Source organism: Mobula birostris, chromosome 4 (genome assembly GCF_030028105.1).
Source record: "Mobula birostris isolate sMobBir1 chromosome 4, sMobBir1.hap1, whole genome shotgun sequence".
In the NCBI taxonomy this organism is placed as follows: domain Eukaryota; kingdom Metazoa; phylum Chordata; class Chondrichthyes; order Myliobatiformes; family Myliobatidae; genus Mobula; species Mobula birostris.
In genome coordinates, this window is record NC_092373.1 from 143,361,619 (window position 1) to 143,382,511 (window position 20,893).

The window sequence follows — 20,893 nt, forward strand, 5'->3', positions numbered from 1 at the left end:
ACAGACTCATGGTAATGTGTTTACATTTTAATTATGTTGTAGACTGGCAACTATTAATAATAATAACATCCCTAGAGGTTTGGACGCCTTTAAGGAATTTACTGTATTACAGTAATCGCATTTGCGGATTTACTCCTGTCCAAGTGTCCGTACTGATTTCCGGAAGAAAGGCATTACCAAAATTCGGTAATGACAAAACCATGCAGAATCAACGAGAAGACGGAAATAAAAAAAAAAAATCATGCTTCTCATTGGCGCCCTATTCCGTAGGAAGCTGAACTGTTATGGAGTTTGTCCCTGGTCTGAACTGCTTTAACGACACGGTGTTTGATTGGAAGGGAGGGATTGGGGTTGGGTCCAGGTCCAGCACATACCAGTCACTGAAGGGTGTCGCACTCGGCCCGAGACTCACCTGGGGCGCGCGCAGACAGGTGAGAGTGACGCAAAGGCTACCTGTTCAAAGCACAGTGAAGTGGAAGGTGCCCGCTGCCCAACTGAAGTCGAACTAAGGTGAGTTGAATTTCACAGCTCTTGCCTTCTGATTTGGAGATGTCTTGTTATTTAATATAAAAAACCCCCCAGAAACCTGTATTATTCAGTGGCGACGCTCCCACATTAAATTATGTCAGATTAACATTTGAATAAGGGTAGGTATGGCAGGACGAAATAACACTTTGTTTTAGCTTGGAGCTTATTCTACATAACGATACATAACCATTGCGAGTTCGAGTCTATGAGTTAGTCGTGAAACGCCTGTATTAGAGTTCTACATTCACCGATATCAGATTCGATGTGTCCGTCACTGCAGTAGATTTGAAAACATTGATAGAGTTAAAGGGAACCCTTCGGCCCACTGAATCGCTTCGCTATCAACGGCCCATTTACTCTAATCCTATACTGTATTTTAATTTCCCTCTATTTTCATCGTCTCCCTCTCCGCCGCTCACCTACAAACCAAGGACAATTTTTACTGGCCAATTAATCTACCAATTTGTAATCTGGGGTAAGGGCGGAAAATTTTGCTGAAGTAGCGCAGTGGGTCAGTCATTCTTGACACCGATAACCTGTTCACTGAGCTGTTGTCAGGGATGAATACTGCTTACCCAAAGGCCTCATTCTCCTCTAAGGGTTATCCCAGAAAAATGGGGAAGTTTTGTTACCTGTCCCACTTTCAACTGCCTGTAGTAGGTTGATTGGTCTCTAGAAATTCCCCCTCATATTGGTGGGTGGTAGGGTTAATCGAACCTTGGAGAAATGGGTTTGTTCTGTAACCAGATACAGTGGGCTGAATAATTTCCCTTTATGTTGTAAAGAAAGATGGATAGGGATTTTATCACCTGGAGTGTCCTAGAGATCTCTCCAGGTTATTGTAGACTTGACAAATGAGATAAATTACTGGAGATCCCAGGTTAAATCTGCAGAGTGTGCATGCCTGGAATGGATATCAATATGTTGTTTAAGTTTATAAACAATGCAGGAGTTGATTGATTAACTTTTCCTTAAGTAGCAGATGATATCTCTTCAGATTTGCATTTTGGACTTTGGATTACCATGGTAATATATATAATATATATTATGCAGCAAAATATCTGAGAAAGAAATATAAATTAAACTGATTGTACCTAGTATCAAATCTGGTACAGGAAGTGAACAATAGGGGAAGACCTTTTTAAAAAACAAAATCTCCCAACTTTTAAGTTATGAGAGGACGGCACTCTATATTTCTATTCATTCAGTTTCAGTGTCAGGAATTTACTGATGGTAAATAATACAAACGTTTGTACATTGCATTGTTAGAAAATTGCTAACCTAAATTTATCTGTTACAAGTTTACTTATGTCTATTCTACAAGTGCAGAAGTTTTTACTCTTAATTTCATTTGAATGAGGATTCAAATGGCAGGACGGTATTTAATGAATCTGTTTTTTTTGGAGCATCTTGGACCAGAATTTTTCAACTTTTGCTGTTAGTTGTACAACTTTCCTCACCTATTGAAGTGGCGTTTCCATTTCAATAATGGCAAATACTATCTTGGCAATACCTGTAGGCCTTGATATCATCCAGTTTTCAACATGAAGTGCACATGGGACGAATCTGTCTCATCAGGGAAAAATGTGCTGGTTGGATTATGTTTTAGTTCCTCACTGAAATTATTGGAGACAAGTTGGCTGAAGTATTATTTCTAAATCTGTGTTGTGTTAGTAGATGGAAAGTTACTCTAGTCAAGTTACTACAGGAAGTGATTGTGTATATATACTTTATTAGGATAGGGCAGTGATAAAATGTTTTAAGTTTCAAGTTTTTTTTGCTAGTATCACATTCAAGTCAGCTTTTAGCTGTAGGTCTGGTATTTCTGTGCACCAAAGTGCAGCCTAGTCTATTATTTTACCACTGAGTTATTCACTTGAGCTTGTGCAGCATTCCATGAACTGCATCGTCTTTTCAAAAGGTATTTGCATAAGCTCAGACTGGAACTGTCGAAATGTACAGGCAGAACCTTTATCCAAATCCAAGAACATCACCAGTGATGTGGCAAAGCTGTTATGTCATCTTCTATCTCCTTCTCTGCCACTGAACTGATCACCCTGTTTCTGCTTTCTCCCTGTATCCAAGGTAACCTTTTGGTTTAAGATGGCACTGGTGAAGCTCAATGGTTACTTACAGGCAGCAAACAAAGTAAAGAATGCAACTAAATACTTTATTAATAACAATTCTCTCATAAAATTTATGGTAAATGATCACCACAAACAATGGAGAGGTGACCGAAGTGTGCAGGTGCGAGGCAAAGTTGAGGCATATTCGAGGCAAAGTCGGGGCAAGTGGAGCAGAAAAATGGAAAGGCTTATTTGAGGCCAGTTGGCTTAAACCAAGGGTGAGGTTTGATTGATCTAAGCGCCAGGCTGATTTGGAAAGGTTGGGTATGGGCTGAAACATGGCAGTGTCGGGGCGGGGGGGTGTCCAGGCCCAGAGCATATCGATGCGACAGGGCCTGGGTCCTTGTGTAAGAAATGACCTGATGTTTGGACGATTTAAACACCGGACCAGTTGGATTGAAAAGGAAGGGTGTCTGGGCAAGAGTTCCACGACATTTACTTGGCTCTGCACTTAACTGAAAATCAGGCTGCGGCCTGCTCTGGTTACTCTGGGTTTCGTGTTTGCAGACTCACTTTTGTTCTGAACGCTATTTGCTTACTTTTGTTGCTTACAATTTGTTTTATTTCTCACTGAACACTGGATGTTTGATGGTCTTGTTCTTTTGGGTTTCTTTGTTTTGTGGCTGCTTGTAAATTCGAGGTTGTATAATGGTTCAAGGGTTCATTTATTATTATCAAAGTACATATTGATGTATAAATTCTGAAATTCGTCTTCCCCGGATAGCTGTGAAACGAAGAAAGAACATGAAAGTTGTTCAGAGAGAATCAAGACCACCTCTTGCACAAAAGAGAGTGGCATCCTGATAATCAGCCCCCAAACCCCCTCACCTGCACAAAACGCAACATGAACATCAACCCCCAAACCCCCTCGCCTGCACAGAATGCAACACGAACATCGACTCCCAAACCCTCTCACCTGCACAAAAAAACTAACAGAATGCAGCAAGAGCATCAACCCTCAAACCCCCCCTCCTGCACAATAAAACGAACAGAACGCAACACGAACATCGACCCCCAAACCCCCTCGCCCATACCTATAAAACTAACAGAATGCAAGAACATCAACCTCCAAACCCCCCCTTCACAAAAAAAGTAATGATGCAACAAGAACAGCAACCCCCAAGCCCCCTCCCCTTGCACAACAAAATGAAAAAGGAACGGGCGATAAATACAATATGTATAAAAACCATAGTCTGAAATAAGTAGCCCAATCCATAATGCAGAACCATTGTGACATCCTCCACCATCATCGAAAGAGAGGGACACCACATGAGAGGCTTACCTGCCTGCCCACAGTGAGCCACACAGTGACTGGCCGCTCATAGATTCCTTCTCCGGCAGTGATCAAAAGGCAGGCAGCCGTCGTTGAACTCTCACTTGCCTTCTGCATTCACCTTGATGTCTCAATCTTCCTCGATGCTGTAATCAGTGAAATGGAGTCAAACGTTGGCTCATGCTCCATCTTGAAGTTTCTTCGCTTGGAGGCCATCTCAGTACGTGCTTGCTTCCCGGAATCTTCTTGAAGACTGCAAAGCACTGAATCAATTATTCAATCTCCAGACTGCAAATCACAGGTTCCAAATGTTCCAGAAACATATTTAAGGTGAAAAACAGATGTGAAAGTAGTAAAATGGACTTTTTTGTGGGCTGCCTGGAAGCTCTCAACCAAGAGGGTGTTGTATGCTGGCACCATCTTGACCAGAAGGGGTAGACGTACAAAGTATACAAAGTTTTGATAATGTACTTAGAACTTTGAACTTTCCTTTTGCCATGAAGGAATTCGTCTACCTCCTCCTTGTATGTACTGTATTTAATGACAAGGCCTCCACCACATTCTGTGGTAGAGATTTCCACAGGTTCACCATCTCTAGGTGAAGAAATTTCTCCTGATCTTGATTGTCAATGACATCCTCCATATCCTGAGCCTGTAAAACAAGTCAAAGGGAACATTATCCCTGTATTTTATCTGTTTAATCCTGTTAGAATATTTTAGCTTCAGTGAGATCCCTCTCATTCTTGTAAGCTCCAGTGAATGTAAGCCCAATTATTTCTTCTAATATATCAGTCCTTCCATCCCAGGAATTAATCAGCTGAAGCTTCATTGCATTCTCTCTATCGCAACTACATCCTTCCTCAGATTAAAAAAAAAACTACACACAGAATTCCTTGTCTCACAACGACTCCAAATAACAGCAGCAATATATTCTTGCTCCTGGTACTCAAATCCTCTTACATTGAAGGCCGTTCTGTTTACCTGCCTAATTATCTGCTGAACCTGAATGCTTACTTTTAGAAACTGCTATACAAGGTCACAAAGCACTTGCTACAACTCCTGTTTTTCCTAATCTTCCACTATTTATACAATCTGAATTCAGAACTTATGTGAATAACATATTTAGTTATGTTAGACTGCATCAATTTGCTCACTTATTCAATGATCTAAATCAGATTAGAGCCTTTTTGACTGCTGGAAACTCTCAATATGCCACAAAATGGCCACCCCCCTACCTTCACCCCAGGGTCTGTGTCATCTGCTATCTTGGATACATTGTATGTAGTTCTTTAATTCAAACTATTAGCATTTTGTATAGGTATGTTATATCTAGTGAATAGCTGGAACCCAGGCACTGCTCTTCATTAATAACAGCATTCTATCTAAGAAGCCTCACTTATTTCTCTGTGTTGATTCCTGTTTGTTTTCAGTGTTCCCAATGTATAATTCCGCCCCCCCCCCATCATCCCATGTGCTTTAATTTTGCACTCCACACTCTTATGAGGGACATAGTCAAAACCTTCTGATAGTTAAATACATTACATTTACTTGTTATCACCATCAAAAAGTAACTTATTCAGCTTAACTTCCCTTTCGTAAATTCATGCTGGATTAATGCTTGATTTTATTGCTTTCTAAGTGTTTATTTATAGTAGACACTAGTATTTTCCTCACTGTTTCTGCAAGTTTACTCTCATACTGTACCCCATCTTTACTCACTCAATCAATATTTTTGTCTTCCTTTGCCAAATTCTAAACTGCTCGCAATCCACAACCTGATAGCATATCCGGTATTTTCATATGGCTCCTCTTCGGATCTTGTGCTATCCCTATTTTCCTTTGCAAGCCAAAGTTGAGCCATCTCTCCTGATTTATGTGCCAGATAGGCAATAATAAATATTACAAATCATGCATACATTTTTAAATCATTCATTACCAATTTATTATTGACCTATTTATTTCCCAAGTCTAAAGCTAGCTCGGCCTAAAGTGGGATTTCCCAGTGCCCACCCATTTTAATTCCACTTCCCATTCCCACTCTGACATGTCAGTCCACGGCTGCCTCTACTGTTGTGACGAGGCCATGGTCAGGTTGGAGGAGTATGAGCATGGTATTCTGTCTGGGTCGCCTCCAACCTGCTAGCATGAACATCGATTTCTCAAACTTCTGGTAATGTCCCCCCCTTTGCCATTCCCCTTTCCCATTTCCCTCTCTCACCATATCTCCTCACCTACCCATCACCTCCCTCTGGTGCTCCCTGCCCTTTTCTTTCATCCATGGCCTTCTGTCCTCTCCAGTCAGATTCCCTCTTCTCCAGCCCTGTATCTCTTTCACCAATCAACTCGCCAGTTCTTTCCTTCACCCACCCCCTCCCGGTTTCACCTTTCACCTTGTGTTTCTCCCTCCCTTCCATCCACCTTCTTACTCTGACTCCTCATCTTTTTTTCCAGACCCGATGAAGAGTCTCGGCCTGAAATGTCGACTGTACTGTTTTCCATAGATGCTGCCTGGCCTGCTGAGTTCCTCCAGCATTTTGTGTGTGTTGCAGCTCTACACCTTTATAGTTTCCTTTGTTTAGATTCAGACCCATACTTTCCAGTTATACTACTTTACTCTCCATCGTAATGAGGAATTCAATCATGTTATGACCAGTTATCCCTAAGGGAACACATACAACAGAGGTCTGGAGTTGTATAATAAAGGACCATTCTGGTTCTGTGTGATAATCACCATCTCCAGAATTGTTTTGACAGCCAGATGTCATATTTTTGGTTTTACTGGCTGTTAAAACTGTCAGATGGATTTAATGTGAACCTCTGTGCCTCGAGGAAAGCCCAGGTTTTGCCTTGAGCACTGGAGCAGGGTGAAAAGCCAAACTGCAAGTTGGCGGGTGGGGTGGAGGGGAATGTTCATGAAATGAAATGACAGTAGAAGGTAGAGGCAAAGCAACGAGGCAAATCAAGCACTAGAAGTGCTTCATGGAGATGTGGCTCACCTCGGCCATTTTGAATTCAGTGCTGCAATCCAATGGCTTCAATGTTCTCCGCAAAGACACTTCAGTCGAGTCTTTTAAAAGGTAGAGGAGAGGGTGTGTGCTTCATGATGAAGTCATCATGATGCACAGGCACGATGGTTCTGTCTCAGTCAGTACTCACCCAACCTGGAACATCTAGTGGTCAAGTATCATGCATTTTATCTGCTGAGGGAGTTTTCCGTCATCAACTCTTAGCGGTGTACGTTCCATTTCAGACCAACGTCAGGCAGGCACTGGAGGAGCTGAGCACAGTAATCAGCTGGCATGAAACAGCATATCCGGATGCCTTCCTTATCATTGCCGGCGATTTCAACCCCGCCAGCTTGAAGAAGTCTCTGAACAATAACTACCAACATCTCACCTGTGGAACCAGAGGAGTCAACACACTCGACCACTGTTTTGGCACCATCAACAATGCCTACTGTGCCATCCCATGCCCACACTTCAGGAAGTCTGATCACCTGGCTGTACTTCTACTTCCGGCATATAGGCAGAGACTAAAGACTGCAGAACCAGGGGTGAGGAGCGAGAAAGTATGGTGGAGAGAGGCAGAGGGCCACTTACAGGACCACTTTGAGTTGATGGACTGGACAATATTCAGGAATTCATCTTTGAGTGTGGATGATTGTGCCACAGTTGTCACCAGCATCATCAAAACATGTGGATGAGTATGTGCCTTCGAGAAAATACCAGAATACCCAAATCAAAAGTTGTCAATGAACAGGAGATTCATAGTCTGCTGACAGCTAGATCTGTGGCATTCAAAGGTTCAAAGTAAATTTATTATCAAAGAGTGTATATGTCTCCATATACAAACCTGAGACTCGTTTTCTTGTGGGCATGCTTAACAAATCTATAGAATAGTAACTATAATAGAATCAATGAAAGACCACCCAACTGGTGTATGGGCAGTCACTGAAAACCACAGCACCAGTGGTGCGGACCAAGAAGGTATGGTCAAGAGCTGCAGAGGAACTGCTTTGAGTTGGTGGACTGAACAACGTTCAGGAATTGATCTTCGAGTCTGGATGAATACACTACAGTTGTCACTGACTTCATTAAGTCCTGTGTGGATGACTGTGTGCCTTCAAGAACCCACCAGACATACCTAAACCAAAAGTTGTGGATGAACCAGTATATTCATAGTCTGCTGAGGGCTAGATCTGTGGCATTCAAGGATGGTGATCTAGAACATTACAAAAAGTCCAGGTATGACCTATGGAAGGCTATTTTAATAATGAAAAACAATTCCAATTGCAGTTAAAGATGGAATTGGATGCACATCAGCTCTAGCAGGGTTTGCAAGTCATTATGTCCTGCAAGGCAAAACATAACGTCATGAATGGTTGTAATGTTAAACATCTTGTATAAAAGCTTTGAAAGGGAGAATAAAACTACACCTGTGTGAATCCCTGCAGCATCTGGTGACTGTAGTCTCTGTGTTGGAGGCCAATGTCAAAACAGCTTTCATGAGGGTGACCTCTGGTGGTGTAGCTGGTAGGGCACTGAAAACTAGTGCCAACCTACTGGCTGGAGTGTTCAAGGATATATTGAATCTCTCACTGTTGCGGTCAGAGGCTCCTACCTGCTTTAAAAGAGCGACAATCATACCAGTGCACAAGAAAAGCAGGGCAAGCTATCTCAACTACTTTTATCCAGTAGCACTCACATCTACGGTGATGAAGTGCTTTGAGAGGTTGGTCATGGCTCAGCAAGGACCTGGACCCACTGCAATTTGCCTGTTTGCCAGAATAGGTCTACAGCGGATGCGATCTCAGTGGCTCTCCACGCAAGCCTTGGATCACCATGACACAATTATCGTTGGCAGAATTTTAGATGGTGATGAGGAAGTGTATAGGAATGAGGTGGATCAGCTAGTTGAGCGGTGTCATAACAATAACCTTGCACTCAATGTCAGTAAGACCAAGGAACTGATTGGACTTCAGGAAGGGGAAGTTGAGGGAGCACGCACCAGTCCTCATCGAGGGATTAGCGGTGGAAATTGTGAGCTGTTGGAAGTTCCTGGGTGTCAACATCTCTGAAGATCTATTCTAGGCCCAACATATTGATGCAATTACAAAGAAGGCACGACAGTGGCTGTATTTCATTAGGAGGTTGAGGAGACTTGATATGTCACCAAAGACTCTAGCAAAATTTTGACAGATGTACCGTGGAGAGCAATCAAATTGTTTGCAGCATGATCTGGTATGAGGGGCCACTGCTCAGGATTGAAAAAAAAACTGCAGGAAGTTGCAAAGTCAGCCAGCTCTATCATGGGCATGAATTTCCTCAGCATCAAGGATATCTTCAAAAGGCAATGCCTCAAAAAGGTGCCTCATTCATCATTAAGAACGCCTATCACCCAGGGCATCTCCTCTTCTCATTGCTACCATCAAGGACGTACAGGAGCCCGAAGCCACACACTTACCATTTTAGGAACAGCTTCTTCCCCATTGCAATCAGATTTCTGAATGGACAATAAACTACCTCACTCTTTTCCTCTTTTTTTTTGCTCTCTTTTTGCATTAGAAATTTATAGTTTCAATGCATTGCTGCCACAAAACAACATATTTCACGACATATGCCAGTGATATTAAACTTGATTCTTATTCTGATTAATGATCTCATGGTGCTGTCTGTTGCCTCATATTTAAAAAACCCTTTCAATTGCCCTGAATATATATAGCTAGGGTGCCTAAGACATTTACTGTAGTAATTTTATGTATTGCAGCATACTGCTGCTGTTGTTAAAAAAAAATCCCAAAATTAGGGACATGTGTGAGTGATGATTAATCTAACTCTGATTTGGGTCTCTATTGGAGACTGACAATGGGAAGGGAGCAGGGAGAGTGGAATCATGGCTGGGAGAAGGGAAGGGAGAGGAGAAGGTGCTGGAAGCACCAGAGAGACATTCTGGAATCATCAAGAAACCAATGGTTCGGAATAAAATGACCTTGCCTGGTGTCTCAAGGTTGGGTGTGTTTACACCCACGTGACCCCCCCCCCCCCATCTCCTTCTCTGCCACCTGTCTCACCATCCCTCCCGTGGCACTCCACCCTCACCATTCCCACCATCCTTTGCTCCCGCTAGATTGCTTTATCAGTTTGCTTTATCAGTAGAGGGTGTGTGCTCTGTCAAATGATGAGAAATTATCACAGATTTCTCTTTATGACAGAAGTAATAAGATCCTTTTGAAATAATTCAAAAGTTTAAAAAAATGCAGATGCAATAAGAAAAAAGAACAAAAATTGAAGAGAAAATGCCAGAGATACTCAGCTTTGTGGAGGGAGAAACAGAACTAATATTTTGGTTATGACTTTCCAGCAGCAGAAGGTAGTTCTGATGAGGAGTTATTGGACTGACCTTTTAAATCAGTTTGTCTCAACGTAAATATTGCCAGGCCTGCTAGTATTTATCTTCTTGAAGTAATGACTCCAGGCACCACTTCTTAGATTAAAATTTTTCTCCACAATTGTTACATTTTTACTAATTAAACATATACTGTCTTTGTGCATGGATTCTTGGGAACTGATAATCTCATCTGATTAATGGACTCACTACAAAACTGCAATTGGTTGTAGCTCTCAATCTGATGCATTAAAATAAACAGTAATGCTCAGGAAACCTCAATCACCATGGACTCAAGAATGGATGCCAACACCCTTGCAATGTTTTAAGTCTTTCCAATATTTTTATTAGTTTCTATATAGAAGAATGCAGAGTACAAGAAAGTACATATAGAAGGTCAAAAAAGATTAAAAAAACCCTACCAATTACATTATATCTATTCATAATAACAATCTCGTTACCCTGTATTCATGTAAGTTAATCAGAAGTTATATTGAAATATACTAATTTATTACAAAAGAGTCTAACTCCTACCAAGACCGAAGCTATTTATAAAGGAGAAAAAAAGGTAAAATACCTTCTCATATAATAAAAATTAATAATAGCCAACATCTGAATTTAAACAATGAATTGAAGATTTTGAGAATTTTGAAAATAATTCAGAAAAGGTCCCCACGATGTTTGAAAGTCTTGACGAGATTCAAAAATTGAACAATGAACCTTCTCTAAATCTAAGCATGACATAACGTCGCATAAGTATTGAGCATGAGTAGGAGGAAAAACATCTTTCCATTTAAACAAAAGCACCCTCCTAGCTATAAGAGAACTAAAGGCCAAAATATGTAAATCAGATGTCTTCAGCTTGATGTCCTGCAACAATACTGCATAGGGCCATCAGAGGAATAGGCTTAAAATTGACTTTGAAAAGTAAAGAGAAAGTTTGAAAAACTTCCAATATTTTTCAAGACTGAGACAAGTCCAAAACATATGAATTAATGAAGCTTCTCCATTATTACATCTGTCACAGGAGGGAGATATATCCGAATAAAAACGAGAAAGCTTATCTTGAGTCATATGGACTCTATGTACCACCTTAAATTGTATGAGGGAATGGTGAACACATAGCGATGAAGTATTAACCAGTTTAAAAATTTCATTCCAAGTTTCCTCAGATATTGATGTCTGTAAATCTTATTCCCAGAGATTCTTAATTTTGTCTGAAGGGACAATCCCCATCTCCAGTAACATACCATAAATATTAGATATTGAACCATTATGAAAAGGTGTCAAATTAAAAATTGCATCTAGTAAGTTCTTATCTGAGCTTATAGGAAATGTGCATAATTGAGATCTTAAGTCTCTGATTTGTAGATATCTAAAAAAGTGAGTTTTGGGTAAGCTATATTTAGCTGACAATTGCTCAAATGATAAAAGATTTCCTCCAACAAACAGATCCCTAAAACATTTAATACCCAATGTGTCCCATTCTTTAAAAACTAAATTGGTCATGGAAGGTTTATAAAAAATTAGAATAAGTGGGACTTGAAAGGGAAAATCTCTATAAACCAAAATGTTTTCTAAATTGTATCCAGATCCTCAGAGTATGTTTAACTATTAAATTATCAGTTAGTTTACTTACAAATAAAGGAAGTGAGGATCGAAGAAGAGAAATAATAGAAAATTTGTTAACGAAATTAGCTTCTAAAGAAACCCAAACCAGACAGCCCATACGATTAATATAATATAGCCAAAAAGTAAGATATAATATAGCCAAAAAGTAACTGCCCAGTAATAAAAACTAAAATTAGGTAAGGCTAAACCTCCAGACTTTTTAGATTTTTGAAGATGAACTCTATTTAAACGAGGACATTTATTTCTCCATATATAGGAGAATAAAATAGATTCAAGAGAATCAAAAAAGGATTTTGGAATAAAAACGGGTAAAGCCTGAAAAAGATATATAAATTTAGGTCGAATATTCTTTTTAAAAGAATTAATTTGTCCAATCAACGATATTGAAAGAGGTGACCAATTTAATAATATCCTTTTTACATGGTTCAATAAAGTAAAAAAGTTTTCTTTGAACAGTTATTTGTAATTCTTAGTGACTGTTACACCCAAATAAGTAAATTGATTCCTTACAATTTTAGAAGGGAGATTAGTATTAATTGATACCAAATTATTTAAAGGAAATAATTCACTCTTATATAGATTCAATTTATATCCTGAAAACTGGCTAAAACGGGAGAGTAAAGAAAGTAAGCAAGGTAATGAGGTCTCAACATTAGAGATAAAAAGCAATATATCATCAGCGTAAAGCGAGATATTGTGGGTGATACCTCTACTTAAAATACCACAGATAGAAACATAGAAAATAGGTGCAGGAGTAGGCCATCCAGCCCTTCGAGCCTGCACCGCCATTCAGTATGATCATGGCTGATCATCCAACTCAGAACCCTGTATCTGCCTTCTCTCCATACCCCCTGATCCCTTTAGCCACAAGGGCCATATCTAACTCCCTCTTAAATGTAGCCAATGAACTGACCTCAACTGTTTCCTGTAGCAGAGAATTTCACAGATTCACCACTCCCTGTGTGAAAAAGTTTTTCCTCATCTCGGTCCTAAACGGCTTCCCCTTTATCCTTAAACTGTGCCCCCTCGTTCTGGACTTCCCCAACATCGGGAACAATCTTCCTGCATCTAGCCTGTCCAATCCCTTTAGAATTTTATACGTTTCAATAAGATCCCCCCTCAATCTTCTAAATTCCAGCGAGTATAAGCCTAGTTGATCTAGTCTTTCATCATATGAAAGTCCTGTCATCCCAGGAATCAATCTGGTGAACCTTCTTTGTACTCCCTCTATGGCAAGAATGTCTTTCCTCAGATTAGGGGACCAAAACTGCAATGTCTTTCCTCAGATTAGGGGACCAAAAATAATGAGATATCATTAGATTCTCAAAAAGCAATGGTATGGGGTTCTAAAGCCAGATCAAAAAGCAAAGGACTCAACGGACATCCTTGTGTAGTTCCGCGGTGAAGCTTAAATGGTTTGGAATTTTGAAAACTAGTAAGAACCCAAGCAGAAGGAGATAGATAAAGTAATTTAATCCATTGAATAAAATCTGGTCCAAAATTAAATTTTTCTAAGGTTTTAAATAATAATTCCATTCAACCAGTTTGAAAGCTTTCTCAGCATCTAAGGATATCACACATTCTGATCTCTCCTGAAAAGGAGAATAAATAACATTTAATACACAGCGTATATTAAAATGGGAATGCCAGTTTTTAATAAATCCAGTCTGATCATCAGAAATAATAGAAGGCAAAATATTTTCAATCCTATGAGCCAGAACTTTAGAAAGAATTTTAGTATCAACCTTGAGTAATGAAATTGGCCTATATGAAGAGCATTCAGTTGGGTCCTTGTTCTTTTTTAGGATAAGCGAAATAGAAGCTTCATAAAAAGATTGAGGCAAACTACCCAATTTGAAAGAATCCAAAAAGACTAAGTGTAACTGCAGTATAATTAATGAAGAAAAAGCCTTATAAAAATTCTGCAGAAAATCCATCTGGACCCAGAGCCTTCCCCAAGTGTAATGAACGTATAGCCTCGGCGATTTCCTCATAAGAAATGGGTTGATCCATCTGTTTGCAAAGTGCAGGAATATTTAATTGATCTAGAAAATTATTCATTACAGTACTATCTTTAGGGGAATCAGAACTATAAAGTTTAGAATAGAATTCTCTAAAGGTATAATTTATTTCAGAATGGTCAGTTTTCCTATCACCATTAGTTTTGCAAATTTCTTTAATTTGTTGTTTAACTACAGAAGTTTTTAATTGGTTGGCCAATACTTTGCCTGATTTATCTCTGTGAATGTAAAATTGAGTTTTATCTTTAAGAAGTTGAGTTTCAATTGGATATGTTAACAAAAGATCATATTTAGTTTTAACTTCGACATGTCTTTTATATAAAACAGGATCTGGAGCTATAGCATATTTTTGATCTAATTGTTTTAATTGATTGGCTAATTCAACTTTTCTTTATTAGCTTTATTCTTAAAACTGGCAGTATAAGAAATAATTTGTCCTCTAATATAGGCCTTGAAAGTATCCCATACAATAACATTAGAAGTCTCTTCCTTTTTATTCTCTTCAAAAAAAAACAAAATAATATGTTTCTCTAGAAATTTAAAAAATTCCTTATCAGATAACAAAGTTGGATTAAAACACCAAAATCTGTTGGTTTGAGGAAGACCAGGGAGATTTAAAGATAGAAATACAGGAGCATGATCTGAAACAGCAATCTCTTTATATTCACAGGAACAAACTGATGAAAGCATTTGTCTATCAATAAAAAGTAATCAATCTTGGAATATGTATGATGAACATGGGAAAAAATGAGTACTCCCTATCTAAAGGATGTAAAAAATGCCAAACATCAACAATACCACACTTCAATAAAAAAGATTGAATAAACAAAGCTGACATATTAAGAGACGCTGGTTTAGAGGATGATCGGTCTGAAATTGGGTCAAGCCAACAGTTAAAATCTCCTCCCATCACCAAAGAATAAAGATTCAGATCTGGTTTAAAAAAAAGAAAAAAAACGCTCAAAGAATCCTGGATCATCTACATTTAGGGCATACATATTGGCAAATACTATTAATTTATTATCTAGTTTTCCTGAAACCATAACAAAATATCCATTAGTATCAGACACTACTTTATGTTGGACAAAGGAAAGTGTATTATCTATAAAAATCAAAACTCCTCTAGATTTGGCCTGAAAAGAAGAATGAAAATAAAGTCCATTCCAACAGCTAAAAAAACGTGGATTATCACACTTGCGTATGTGAGTTTCTTGTAAGAAAATAATAGGGACCTTAAATTTCCTAATATAAGCAAAAATCTTATTATGTTTAACAGGGTGAATGTTAAATCTTTCATATTAAAACTAAGTAAATTAATAGTTTGGTCCATTTTTAATATTATTTAAAGGAAGGGTTAAAATGTTAAGTTAAAACCAAGCCATAAACCTTGAGAAATGATAACCAAGCAACAAAATGGCTTAAAAATTCGAAAACAGATTCTGAAGAAGAAAACCATACACCCATCCACCTCTCAAAGAAAGAAGACCGACCAATAGAAAGTCAGCATCTACAACTACGGACAAACCCCCCAAAAAACCTGGTAATTGTTCCAACTAGTTTCAAGGTTACTTATATTCCAAACTAGACTAAACAATATACAAACAAAAAATTCAATTCTTGTATATCAAAAATACAGTATTAAAATATGAAAAGAAATTAGTTACAAAGGTTTACCAAAAGTAAAAGATACAATTATTCATACAGAAAGTTATGAAACATTTAATCTCATATCTTCATGAAAAAACAGACTAAGCAGTTAGCCTTCAAATTTAAAAAGATCTTTGTGCTTCAGGATTCAAACAAAACCATTTGAAGGATCCATCTTTAATGAGATTCTCAATCAAACTGGGTAGCCAAGGGACGGGTTAAAACGCTTGTTAAAAAAACTCCAATAAACCTTGTTTAAACTTAGCACGTTCCTGCATAACCTCAAGCGAATAATCTTCGAGAATCTTAATATTCCACCCTATAACCAATCATGCCCCTTCGGGATTTGTGAATTAAAAGTTTCTCATTTAATCTTGTGTCTTTATGTAAGGACAAACTAAGCAGCTAGCCTTCGGATTTTAAAAACCCTTGTGCTTCAAAAGTCAAATGGAACCATTCCAAAGATCCAACTTTAAGTGTGATTCTGAGTCGAGTTGGGTAGCGAAGGGAAGGCTTGAAACCCTTATTAAAAAGCTTGGACATAACTTCTTTGAACTTAACACATTCCTGCATAACCTCAGGTGAGTAATCTTCGACAATTCTAATCTTGCGACCATTATAGTCAGAAACGCCTCTTTGACGAGATTCGCGAATTAAGAGTTCCTTTGTTTTAAATTCCTGAAAACAGATTATTACTGATCTTGGTCTCTGAGCCTTAGGAGGTCTAAACGCAGGAGATCTGTGAACTCGATTGATCACAGGCACAGATGTCATAATCTCCGGAAATAATCCTTGCAAAAAGTTTGCAAAAAATTCCATAGGATGATTACCTTCGATTAATTCTTCAAGACCCAGAACCTGTAGGTTGTTTCTTCTACTTCTATTTTCTAGGTTGATGATCTTCTGTCTTAACTTTTTGTTGGACTTCGATTGCTTTTCACAAAGCTTTTGCAATTCATCCACTTCAGTTTCCAGAGATGCCAAAATTTCTTCATTATTTTTTATACGTTTATTGTGTTCATTAAGAGTTTGTTGAATAGAATCCAGTTTACCACCTATTTATTTAAATTCAGAGCTGGATTGTTGGAACTTCTCAGAGGCTTCTTGTGTATGACTTTGCAGCAAATCTGTAATAGAATCCAAAGAAGCAGGGAAATCATCCTTTTTAATACCTCTGGCCCTCCTTGTATCCATAATGAAAGAATATCACACTTAAAAAAGAAGTTTTAAGACAGGTTGGAAATAGTAAGATAATTAAAGATGGAGCAATGGCAGATTGCTGTTACTCCATCAGCCACCACCAGGAATCTCACTTTAAGTCTAATATTGTTTTCACAATAAGCTATCAAGTGATTAGGGTAGCAGTAGCGTGGGAGAAGAAATGAAAAATTAGTTGCCAGCTAGCACCTGTAGGTGGTGCTAGTGAGCCAGTTGAGGTTAGGTTTTCTTTCATAATAATTTTATTTCTACTACTTATTGTCAGACCACCAATTTTACAATTATTTTACAATTATTTTAGAAATATATAGTAGTCTAAGTTTATGGAATATATAAGTTTCAATAACAAACCGTGTTTAGTACTGGTTCCATTGGTACAGACCTGTAATTTACAATAGTGCCTCCTTGTAATCTAAGTGATGAGAAGTTTTTGTTTTAGGGGAAGAGGAAGGACAGTGACCCAGATCAATTGCCATGAAGCAGATTTGGAAAAAAGTTTTCCTGTTGCAACAAAAACCCCCGCACTCATTTTCTAACTGAGAATTATACTGCATTGCTTTGCACACAGGATAAATGAGTAATGAGAAATAATTTATCCTGAATTCCTGGGTTTCTATTAATTTAATACTGAGTATGATTGCCATGCAAAATTCTTGGTTCATGGTGTTGTTGGGACTGTAAGGAACAGCTATAGGTCCTTCATAACTGCAGTTATGCGATTGTACAAACATTAAATAAGTGGACAATTAACGTTCTGACAGGTTAAAAAAAGTCACTTGAGCAACATGTCAGCGTGCTGATTGCCCCAATAGTGCTGTTTAAAAAAGTGATTTTCCGAAATGTGGAACTTCTTGCCTTAGCTAACATCTATGGTCCACTTGTAATTGGCCTTGAGAATGTATTGATGAGATATTGTCTTGGCTGCATTCCCTCTTGTGATGGCTTGTCTGCTGAAATTATGGAGATCCAGTGAGGAAGGGAGGAAGGGTGTGTGTGTGTGTTTTTGTGTGTGTAAAATCTGACTGATTAAACTTGCCACTAATGATGTTTCAATGTGGCTGTTACGACTTGCCTTGGTTGTAGAGACTACAGATTTGTGTGGTACTGTGAGAAGAGTATTGACAAATAGATGTACACACTGAATACAGTTACAGTCTACTGATAGTACAGGGAATTAATGTTTTGTTTGAGATACTGTTCAAGCAGATTGATCTTTTTTTTTTGTCCCTGGATCGCATGAAGCTTCTCAAAGTTGCTAGGGTTGCACATAGCCAAGCAAGTGGAGAGAATATAGCAACACATTTGACTTGTGCTTCGTAGACGGAGGAAGGAGAAGATGAAGTACTGCCCACAGGAGATCCAGTCTCTGATCTGACTTGCACTAATAGCCACAGTATTTATGTGACTGGTTCAGTGATATCCTGCGGTATTGAGGTGGGGAGCTTGACGATGCTAAGCTGATTGAATGGCAAGAGCTAGAGTGGCTCTTACTGGAAATGGTTATTATCAGTATTGGTGTTGTCTAGATCTTGCTGTGAGCAGATATGGACTGTGTCATTTTAGAGTCATAATGTCATATAGCACAACAGCACAGAAGCAGGTTCTTCCACCCATCTACTCTCTGCCGGCCTGGTCTTCTACCTTGTCCCATCTATCTGCACATGGAATGTAGTTCTCCATATCTTTCTAATTCATGTATCTATCCAAACTTCTCTTAACTATTACAGTTGAACCCGCATCTACTGCTTCCATTGGCAGCTCATTCCATACTCGCAGCACCCTCTGAGTGAAGAGGTTTCCCTCAGATTTCCCTTGAATATTTCATCAACGCCCTAGACCTACGCTCTCTAATTCTAGTTTCACACAATCTGAGAAGAAATAGCCCTGCATGCATTCTGCCTTTATAAACCCCACAGTTTTGTATACCTCTGTAAGACCTTCTCTTAGTCTCCTGTGTTCCATGGAATAAGGTCCTAATTTGTTCAACCTTTGCCTCCTTTCTGCTGAATTGTGTAAATCCTAAACCCCTTTTTTGAATGACATCACCAGATACAGTTGATTTATGGACTGCTTGTGTTGTCAGTCTTTAGTCATTAAATTCTGCTCAAGTGTATTTTAGAACTCTTCTTAATGAAACATTTGATTTTACACATTGCACTATTGATGAGGCAATAAAAGGTAGAAATTTTGAAGGAAAAAGATTAAGAATTAATGTAAGATTATAAGACTTGCATTTTAATTGAAAATTATGCAATTGTTAAATGTAAGTATTCTTAGTGAAGCTAAATGTAGCCACTACTAATGTATTAGTTTCCTGTGCTCATATTTGGATTGTATTCTTGTTACCTTGGTTACTGATGCTCTGGACTACCTTTCATTAAACAAACCCCACACTAGCTTTGTTTGCAATTCTTCAATACACATATTTTTCTGAATACTAGTTGGTAAATGTCGATGCAAAAAATTAGCTGAAATATTTATTGAATTGTGATGTCCTCTGCATCATCTTGACATATGCGTGACATCATTTGCAACATTTACCCCATCCCTCTCTCCTTTCTGTGTACGTTTCTGAATTTACAAAAGGTGTGCCATTGTTTATGATGCTTTTATTTTTCTGATGATCTGTTCTGTATTTTCATCAGATACACCTTGCATTATGCAGTTCTCTTTTGAAAAATTCTGCCAGGAAAATTACAAGCACCCTGAAGTTGCTTTCATTGGTGTTACAGTTGATGTTCCTGAAATGAACAATGCAATATTTCATGATATTTTTCTGCAAAGGAATTGTTTTGTGTTTCATATTTATAACTGAAGAGGATGGACATTAAATTCACTTACTGCTTGAGAAGAGAGATAAGCTTGTCATTTTAAGGCTTTTTTTCTTTTTGATCTCACTATTCTTTCTGTTGCTTTTTGAATCAATTTCAGATTCTTACATGAAATGCTGGAGGAACTCAGCACGCCGGGCAGCACCTATGGAGGGGAATGGTCAATGCTTCAGGCCGAGACCCTTCATCAGGACTAGAAAGGAAGGATGCAGAAGGTGGGGGAGGGCATGGAGTACAGACTGCCAGGTGTTAGGGGAGACCAGGTGAGGGGGATGGGGGAGGAGAGGATGTGAGAAGCTGAAGATTACAGATGGAGCTTCGTAGAGCACCTTCGCTTTGTCTGCTGCATAAAGGCAAGATTTCCCTTTCAGTTCAATTTACCATTCTCACACCACCATGTCTGTCCATGCCCCCCTCTATTGTCACAATGGGGCCAAAGGCAGGTTGGAGGTACTGTATTAGAACATTGATTTCTCTAGCTTCCTGTCATTTCTTACCCCCCCCCCCCACTTCTCTGGTTACCTCACTCACCTCTTCTCAACTGTCTATCACTTCCCTCTGGTTCCCCACCTCCTTCCCTATCTTCCATGGTCCAATCCAACATCCTCTCCTAGCAGAATCCTTATCCTCAGGCCCTCATAAACACAAGAAATTCTGCAAATGCTAGAAATCTTGAGCACCATACACAAAATGCTGGAAGAATTCAGCAGGTCAGGCAGTATTTATGAAGGGTGATAATATTTTGTCTTTCTCTGAAAATGATGCTTGACTTGCTGAGTTCCTCCAGCATTTTGTGTGTGTTCTTCAGCCCTTAACCCCTCTTGGCTGGCACCTCCCAGCCTCTTTTTCCATTCCCCCCTCCCCCACCATCCCCTCTTTCCCTTCAACTGGTCTCACTATTATTTGCCAACATAAATTTTAGGTGCTTATCTCTCTGTCATCATCAGTTTATTTTTAGAATATCTGTGCTAATTATCCTCTCCCACAAAAGCATTTAAACCTTGAGTGGTGTCTTACAAATTACAATGTGGTTCCACTGTGAATATGGATCTCAAAGGAACCATTTGTTAACCCAAAGTACTGAAGTAAACAATGTTATAGTAAGTATTGAAATTGTATTGACACACCTGTAAACTTTGATCTTAAGGGTACAAAAATATGATGTACAGTGCCTTGAAAGAGTATTCAGCCCCACAACTGTTTTTCAGATTTTACTGTCCCATTTTCTAAATA

At 38.8% G+C, this 20,893-nt stretch overlaps 1 protein-coding gene across 3 annotated transcripts in view; it reads left to right on the top strand.

Annotated features, from left to right (window-relative positions):
• The first annotated feature begins 375 nt into the window (after window positions 1–375).
• Window positions 376–20,893, top strand: part of inpp4b (inositol polyphosphate-4-phosphatase type II B) — an 813,686-nt gene continuing 793,168 nt past the window's right edge. Inside the window, exon 1 of one of the 3 annotated variants that reach the window (XM_072256187.1) lies at window positions 376–510. The gene's annotated coding sequence lies outside the window, so the exon portion shown is untranslated. The remainder of the gene's footprint in view (window positions 511–20,893) is intronic. The other 2 variants (XM_072256173.1, XM_072256177.1) reach the window with 2 other exon arrangements.